This window comes from Lathyrus oleraceus, chromosome 7, assembly GCF_024323335.1.
Source record: "Lathyrus oleraceus cultivar Zhongwan6 chromosome 7, CAAS_Psat_ZW6_1.0, whole genome shotgun sequence".
NCBI lineage: Eukaryota > Viridiplantae > Streptophyta > Magnoliopsida > Fabales > Fabaceae > Lathyrus > Lathyrus oleraceus.
This window is the reverse complement of record NC_066585.1, coordinates 372,079,273-372,088,508: the sequence shown is the minus strand read 5'-3', so window position 1 is coordinate 372,088,508 and position 9,236 is coordinate 372,079,273. Positions and strand designations below refer to the sequence as shown.

General features: G+C 39.2%; 1 non-coding gene across 1 annotated transcript; it reads right to left on the bottom strand.

Moving 5' to 3' along the window:
• Positions 1-318: 318 nt before the first annotated feature.
• On the bottom strand, positions 319-425 carry LOC127108651 (small nucleolar RNA R71). Its single transcript, XR_007796176.1, has one exon. It is a non-coding gene; the product is annotated as a small nucleolar RNA R71 (small nucleolar RNA).
• Between the last annotated feature and the right edge of the window lie 8,811 nt (positions 426-9,236).

Below are 9,236 nucleotides of genomic sequence, written 5' to 3'. Positions count from 1 at the left end.
TTGAGTATTGCTCCAGCCACAATCGAAGCAAACAACTTCGAACTTAAACCTTCGCTGTTACAAGCAGTGCAACAGAATCAATTCTCTGGAAATCCTACCGAGGATCCAAACCTTCATTTATCCATATTTGTCCAATACGCTGATACTGTTAAAGCTAATGGTGTCACTTCAGAGGCAATCCGACTTCGTCTTTTTCCCTTCTCGTTAAGAGATAAAGCTAGAAGATGGTTTCAGTCTCTTCCTTCTAACTCGGTCACCACATGGAATGAGTTGAAGAAAGTCTTTCTTGCCCGATATTTTCCTCCAAGAAAAACAGCTATGTTGAGAGCCCAGATAAATGGATTTAGATAGAAAGATAACGAGTCCCTTTTCGAAGCATGGGAAAGATACAAAGACATGATGAGACTTTGTCCACACCATGGTTTAGAGGACTGGTTAGTAATTCATACCTTCTATAATGGTCTCTTATACAACACAAGGTTAACAATAGACGCCGCCGCAGGTGGTGCGCTTATGGTTAAACCTTATGCCGATGCTTATCAACTTATCGAGAGCATGGCCCAAAACCATTATCAGTGGGGAAGCGACCGAACAATGGTAGAAAAACCTCAAACGAAAAGTGGCATGTACGAGATAAGTAGCCTTGATCATGTTAATGCAAAAGTGGATGCTCTGGCCCAGAAAATTGAAAGTTTAAATGTATCACCTCCAGCCACCGTGGTTGCCGCAACTCAAAATTGTGAAGTCTGTGGAATCCAAGGTCACACTCTTGCAGATTGTCAACTCCTAACAGGAATCCAAGCAGAGCAAGTGAATTATGCTCAAGGAAATCCCTACTCGCATACCTATAACTCAAACTGGAAGAACCATCCTAATTTTTCATATAAGAGCAATAATGCTTTATACGCACCAGGACAAGCTCCCAGTCAAGCTCCAGCTATACCCCCTGGATATCAAAAGCCGACCCCATCTACACCTAACAATAATGTTCCTAGGAAATCCAACTTGGAAATCATGATGGAGAACTTCATAGCTTCTCAACAGCAAACCAATAAAGATTTCTTAAACCAGAATATACACACTAGCGAACAAATTAAACAACTAGCAAGTAAAGTAGATGTCCTGGCTACCCATAACAAAATGCTGGAAACACAAATATCACAAGTAGCTCAACAACAAGCACTTACTACTGCCCCAACTGGTACATTTCCTGGACAGCCCCAACCTAATCCGAAAAGCCACACTCATGCAATCATATTGAGAAGTGGAACAGAGGTAGAAGGACCGTCTGATCCAAGAATTGAAAACCAAAACTCTAAAAAGTCAACTGAGGAAGAAAATAAACCTAAGGAAAAGGAGGAGAGTAATAAGGAAACCGTAGAAAAGAAAGAACCTTATGTACCTCCACCATCTTATAAACCACCTATCCCTTACCCTCAAAGGCTTATTAAAACCAAAGATGCGGGCCAATTTAAAAAATTTGTTGACTTACTGAAACAATTAAACGTCACAATTCCTTTTACAGAAGCTATTACGCAGATGCCCTCATATGCTAAGTTCTTAAAAGAAATTCTTTCTAATAAAAGGAAACTTGAAGAGAGCGAAACCGTTACACTCACTGCTGAATGCAGCGCTATAATCCAGAATATGCCTCCTAAACTTAAAGATCCTGGTAGTTTCTCTATACCCTGTCACATAGGAAAATTTGTCATAGAAAAAGCCCTATACGATTTAGGAGCCGGTATCAGTGTTATGCCTTTATCCATATGCAAGAAACTAGAAATGGGAGAATTAAGACCAACTAAAATGTCTGTGCAATTAGCAGATCGTTCCGTTAGATATCCTGTAGGAATTCTTGAAAACGTTCCCGTGCGCATAGGTCAATTCTACATTCCAACCGATTTTATAATTATGGACATAAGAGAAGATGAAGACCTTTATTAGCAACCGCCGGTGCTATCATAGACGTAAAACGAGGACGACTCACTTTCGAAGTAGGAGAAGAGAAAATTGAGTTCATTCTTTCCAAATTTTTGAAAGCACCTGCAATAGACGACACATGTTACTTCATGGATATCATCGATGAATGCATAAAAGAAACAAAATTAGAAAATGACAAATTGTCTGACTATCGTGTAGAAGACAGATTTAACCAATGTTTAGCAATGACATCGGATCCTACGCAATGCCTTAAGAAACCAAACCTCGACCTGAAAACACTTCCCAAAAATCTGAGATATGAATTCCTAGACTTAGAACTTGAACGACCAGTGATAGTTAATGCAGACCTAGGAAAACTCGAAACCGAAAAACTCCTACATATCTCAAGAAAATATCCAACCGCACTAGGATACAACATCACCGATCTTAAAGGAATAAGTCCTTCTATTTGTATGCACCGCATCATGCTAGAAGAAGACTGTAAAACTTCTAGAGAACATCAGAGGAGACTAAACCCGATCCTGAGTGAGGTAGTGAAAAAGGAAGTAACAAAGTTATTAGAAGCAGGTATCATATATCCTATATCTGATAGCAAATGGGTTAGTCCTGTACACGTAGTACCAAAGAAAGGAGGTATAACAGTTATTGAAAATGAAAAAGGAGAAACTATAACCAAACGAATCGAATCGGGATGGAGAATGTGCATTGACTATAGGAAGCTAAACAAAGTAACCCGAAAAGATCATTTCCCTTTACCATTCATTGACCAGATGTTAGAACGATTAGTAAAACATTCTCATTTCTGCTATCTAGACGGATACTCAGGCTTCTTTCAAATACCAATTCATCCTGATGACCAAGAAAAGACAACATTCACATGTCCTTTTGGTACCTTCGCTTACCGAAGAATGCCGTTCGGCTTGTGCAATGCTCCTGCAACCTTCCAAAGGTGCATGATGGCAATATTCGCCAATTTTCTCGAAAACATCATGGAAGTATTTATGGATGATTTTTCCGTATGCGGACAAGGCTTTGAAGAATGTCTTGAAAACCTAGAAAGAATTCTAGAACGATGTGTAAAAGTAAACCTAGTACTTAATTGGGAAAAATGTCACTTTATGGTACAAGAAGGAATTGTTTTAGGATACATCATATCAAATAGAGGAGTTGAAGTAGACAAAGCCAAAATAGAAGTAATCGAAAACCTTCAACCTCCGAAAACTGTGAGAGAAGTACGAAGCTTCTTAGGACATGCCGGTTTTTACCGACGATTCATTAAAGATTTCTCTAAAATAACTAAACCTTTAACCGGATTATTGATGAAAGATGCTGAATTCATCTTCGACAATAAATGTGTAGAAGCATTTCAAACGCTTAAACAAGAATTGATCTCCGCGCCCATAATGCAGGCTCCAGATTGGAATGAACCATTCGAAATAATGTGTGACGCAAGTGACTACGCCGTAGGCGCTGTTTTAGGACAACGAAAGGATAAAAAGCTTCACGTCATATATTACGCAAGTAGAACCCTAGACGAAGCGCAAATGAATTACGCCACGACCGAGAAAGAACTTTTAGCAGTAGTATTTGCACTAGATAAATTTCGTTCTTACTTGGTCGGAGCTAAAATAATCGTTTACACTGACCACGCCGCCATTAAGTACCTCTTAACAAAAAAAGACGCTAAACCTAGACTCCTAAGGTGGATTTTGTAGCTACAAGAATTCGATTTGGATATCAAAGATAAGAAAGGAACTGAAAACGTAGTAGCAGATCACCTCTCTAGACTTGAAAACCTGGAACCGGAAAGAACATCGATCAACGATGATTTCTCGTACGATAAACTTATAGCTACTTTGGAAGAAAATAAAGCTGATAAACAGGTAGAGACCACCCTAGCTATATGTGTTACACCATGGTACGCCGATCTCGTCAATTATTTAGCTGCCGGAATAGTTCCACCTAATCTATCTTACCAACAAAAGAAACGATTCTTCCATGACATAAAACATTATTACTGGGATGACCCTTTACTTTTCAAAAGAGGCCCCGATGGTATTTTCCGTCGGTGTATACCTGAAGAAGAGATAGAAAATATAATCCAACACTGTCACTCCGCTCCCTATGGTGGACATCCAAGTACATCCAAGACATGTTCTAAAATCCTACAAGCCGATCTTTATTGGCCAAACATATGGAAAGATGTATATAATGCCATCAAGAAATGTGATAGATGTCAACGCACAGGAAACATATCTAGACGTGACGAGATGCCACAAAAGGGCATTTTGGAAGTAGAGATTTTCGATGTGTGGGGAATAGATTTCATGGGACCTTTTCCGCCTTCTTTTGGTAACAAGTACATACTCGTAGCAGTTGACTACGTATCAAAATGGATTGAAGCTATAGCTTCTCCAACAAACGACACACGAGTAGTAACTAGACTCTTTAAGAACATAATTTTCCCAAGATTTGGTGTCCCAAGAATAGTAGTCAGTGATGGAGGATCGCATTTCATATCTAAGGTACTCGAAAACTACTGTATAAGTATGGTGTAAAGCATCGAGTAGCAACACCTTACCATCCTCAAACCAGTGGACAAGTGGAAGTGTCCAACAGAGAAATTAAACAAATATTAGAAAAAACAGTCGCCACCTCAAGGAAAGACTGGTCATCAAAACTATCCGAAGTTTTATGGGCATATCGAACCGCCTACAAAACTCCCATAGGAACAACCCCATTTAAGCTTATTTATGGAAAATCTTGCCACCTCCCGGTAGAATTAGAACATAAGGCCTACTGGGCTATTAAAAATCTAAATTTAAACTATAAGGCCGTGGTGAAAAGCGAATTCTTGACATAAACGAATTAGAGGAACTTCGACAAGACGCCTACGAAAATGCCAGAATCTACAAAGAAAGAACGAAAAAATGGCATGATAAACGTATATCAAGAAAAATCTTCAAACAAGGCGATATAGTCCTTTTGTTCAACTCTAGACTTAAGTTATTCCCAGGAAAACTACGTTCTAGATGGTCAGGCCCTTTCCAAATCACCAATGTCTTTCCAAGTGGAGCGGTGGAAATTAAAGGAAAATCTATTGAACCATTTATCGTAAACGGGCAGCGTCTAAAACATTATCATTATGCAGAGAACAGTGAAGATTCACAAGTCCTGTACTTAGACGTAATGCCTCCAGAATTTATAGATTATATTTGATAGTTTTTATGTCGAGCTTGCGACATTAAACAAAGCGCTTCGTGGGAGACAACCCACAAATATTTTTTATTTTTATTTCTTCTTTGACTATTCTTTTAAATTTTATTTAGTATTCATTCTTCATTTATTTTAATTTATAAATTTTTTCTTCTTTTTTTTCTTTCAGCATTTGGCCAAATCCTGACTAAAACTCTTGTTTTTCTTTTCTCTAGCTAACACTAACCTGATGGGACAAATCGATCGTATGGGTATCAAATTCAGAGGGAAAGCTCAAAAACAAAAGTTTGAGGAACTAGCAGAGAGAGAGATGCTACCTAGCTTGTATGCTGATGACTGGGCAATGACTGCCCTTGGACTAAGAGAAAGTGTCATGTATTTGCTGAGTCAAATAGGGTGGGAAACTACTCCTATTCGAAGACAATTCGTCACTTACCGGAGACTGACTCTAGAATTCCTTAGCTCTCTGATCTATCTACCCAGTCATGGAAAAGGAATAAGCAGAGGTTTCATTCAGTTCAGAATGTTCAACATGGAGTATCAATTTAACATTCAAGACTTTACTAACCTTTTAGGTTTCCCTACCTCTTTTGTTACATTCACAGTGAGCCAAGAAGACCTTTTTGAATATAGAGAACTTGAAAATTTTTGGGGAAGTTTGACTGGAAATGACGACCCCGAGGAACATGAGTTTCTTTCTGGAAACATACATAACCCGACCTTTCGTTATTTCCATAAGATCCTGGCCCACACCCTTTTTGGGAAGAAGTCGAATACTACTGCAGTATCACGTGATGAACTCTTCATCATATTTTGTGCTTCCCAGAACCGTCTAGTGAATGGTGCCACTTTTATGTTGGCGAACTTTGACCGCCTTATCCAAGATGAACAAGCACCGATTCAAATAGGCAGATTGATAACCATGATTGGTAATGCTATCGGATTACGTCAACCTATGCTTGACCTAAGCCCTTTTTGTGGCATTGCGACTATGAGTATACCCTTCCTTTTCAACATTATGTTTATAGCAAACCTCGGGCCTGAAGAGTTCGAACTAATAATCGACAACCAAGTTCTTTGCCTATTCACCTTGCCTAGTCCGAGGACTACTGTTCATAACCGCAATAACTGGCTCTACAACCTGAACGGAACACCTTCTCATGCTAGATCTACTGAATCCATCCAGGACTATGAGATTTGTGACGACCAGATCCCTTATGCTGAATCTGACCCTCAGACACCATATGATTATTATGATATTGACCCTCCACCTCAACCTATCCCGACCGAAGAGTCGGCAATACCAGATCTTAGACATCATATGCCCAAAGCTAATTATAACACCACCATTCAAGCTTTGATGTCAGAACAAGACACCCTCAGAGAAGAGTTAGCTAATATGGGACAAGAATTTCTGGGATACATGAGCAGCATGACAAATCAATTCCACGAGTTGCTAAACCGTGTCAACTCATTCGCTCCTCCGGCCAGAGATCCTGCAAGTGGCTAGAAGTTGTTTTTCTTAGTTACTTAGTTTTAGTTTAGGCTATTTATTAGTTTTGTTTCACATTATTTTTAATATTAGTATTTGTTTTTCTTTCGCATTTTTCCAAAGTTACATTATGATTATTTTATGAAGCTATTGCATTGTTGGTTTATTTTATTTTGATCTATGCAATTTCTATAATTACAAGTAATGATATCCACTATATGCTAATAATTACTATGGCTGTTAAAGAAATACATATATTATGGTAGTAGAATAGCATGCAAGGCAATTTAAAAGCATTACAATAGCAAAATAAAATAAGCATAAGCAAAACAAAATAACAAAAATAAAATATAATAATAAAAACAAATTTTGAAGCACCCACGCAAGCAGTGACCATTGCAAGCTGACTGTGTGACGAGCGTCACACACGCCATCACGGTCGTCACACCAAGTGCCTGTGACGCCCGTAACACCCCTGTCACGAGCGTGACACCTTCAGACTAGGTGAACGTTAGTAACCGTTGGGGACACGACTGTTACACCACCCCACTTTTTTACCTTCCCCATTCACTTACCCATTTACTCACATTTACCCACATTTAATTATTTTTCACCCACTCCCTTTCCAACTTCCAAAACTTTTCCTATAAATACCCACCATACCTTTTTTTCTACATCATCCCAACATACATTTCTCCATACAAAATCCTTTTTCATCCCTTCTCCTCCTTTCAACCCATTTATCAGTATGGCGGGAAACCAACAATTCGGAAATATCATCTTCCGATCCGAAGATGATAATTATCAAAGGGAGCAGTTCGAGCGTTTCCAACAACGAGGTGTCGCATCTACCAGGTATCCTGATTTAAATTGTTTACAAGAATTAGGATTACTTCAAGGTGTACAATGGATGCTTAGGCTTGCCGATTTAACCTTTCTTTGCACACACAACCAACCTACCTACCCATCTCTCACCTTAGAATTTTTAAGTTCTTATTCATACACCACTCCAACCGGTGAAGACGAGTACTTAACCGGTACCGCAACTTTCCGCATGTTCAACACCGAGTACTCACTATCCCAGGATCAGTTGAGTGTCATGCTACAGTTCCCTGTAGGAGACCAAGTCCACCCAAGAATTCCCCCGAACTCACATTGGCCCATAAACGCCTTCGACCTCTTTAGAAAAATATCCGGTGTGGAAACCGATAATTGGGATGTACTACTTGCTTCCCACATACACAACCCAACCATCCGATATTTTATCCGCATCCTGCAAAACACCATTTTCGGCCGACCCAACAACAGCAAAGTCAATGCCAAGGAATTATTCTTCCTCCACTGCGTCTTTGCAACGGATACTAAGGTAAACGCCGCTTCTTTCTTATTTCACCATATCCGCACCCTATGTGCTAGAGGCCGCCAACCTTTCGTGATTGGAGGATTAATAACCTCCATAGCACTTGGTTTGAATCTAGGAGACCGACTTCAAAATTTACAAGCTCTCCCACCCCTATTTATGGATATAAGCTATTGTCGCTCCAGCCGCTTAATCAAAAACAGGATAGGCGGAAGGTATTATCTTATGGTGAATAACCAAGAAGTCCCAAGCGTTGTTTTACCCAACATTTCCCTCACAGATGTCACCAACCCAAACCGCTTCATCTACGACCTTAATGCTCCCGAAGCTACAGAGCCTACACATGCAAACCCGCCTCCAGACGAGTTTGAAGAAATGGAGCAAGGTGATCAAGGTCCTGAGCAACAATCAATCCCGCTCAACCCTTCCGATAATGCAACTAGTCCATCCTCACGACGTCGTCGACGAAGAAGGCCAACAACCAACGACGACATCATGGATGCTATTGATGATATGCAAGCGCAAAATCTCGAAGTGATGCAAATGATGCGCCAGATGCAACAACAACAGGAAGCGAGGAATGCAATAACCGACCAGCGGTTCACTGAGTTGCTCAGCAGGTTTGACGACTTAGGAGTACGTCAACGATCACCAGGTCCAAGAACAAGAGGCGGCAGGCAACATTGACTTTAGTTTCTTTTTCTTTTTTCTATTTCTTTTGTTTTCTTTGAAACATTGGGGACAATGTTTCATTTAAGTGTGGGGGGGGAAACCTTGTTCTTTCAACCTTCCCTCCTCAAGTATGTTATTTTCCCTTTCATTGTTATTTCCCTTCCTTAATTTTAAAAAATAAAATAAAAAAATTTATAATAATATATATATTTATTTTAAGTTAAGTCCCTAGTGTGAAAAATTTCTATTATCTATTCCCCTCAATTTTCTTGAGCCATAACAAAAATTCAACACACTCAGTAAATATAAAGGTTGCTTATTTTATCAAACTTAAGTGAAATCAAGACAAAATTATTACCATACCAACGCTCTAAACAAACCTCAACATGTTAGATCAGAAAAGTACCTATTATACCAATCCCTTGAACTTTTAGTTTTATAAGTAACCCCGAGTAGTTTATACAAGAAGTCAACACCATCTTAATAGCAAACTACGTGGAGAGCCGATGAATAAAAGTGAATGATTCCCAAAATAACAAAAAAATATATATATCA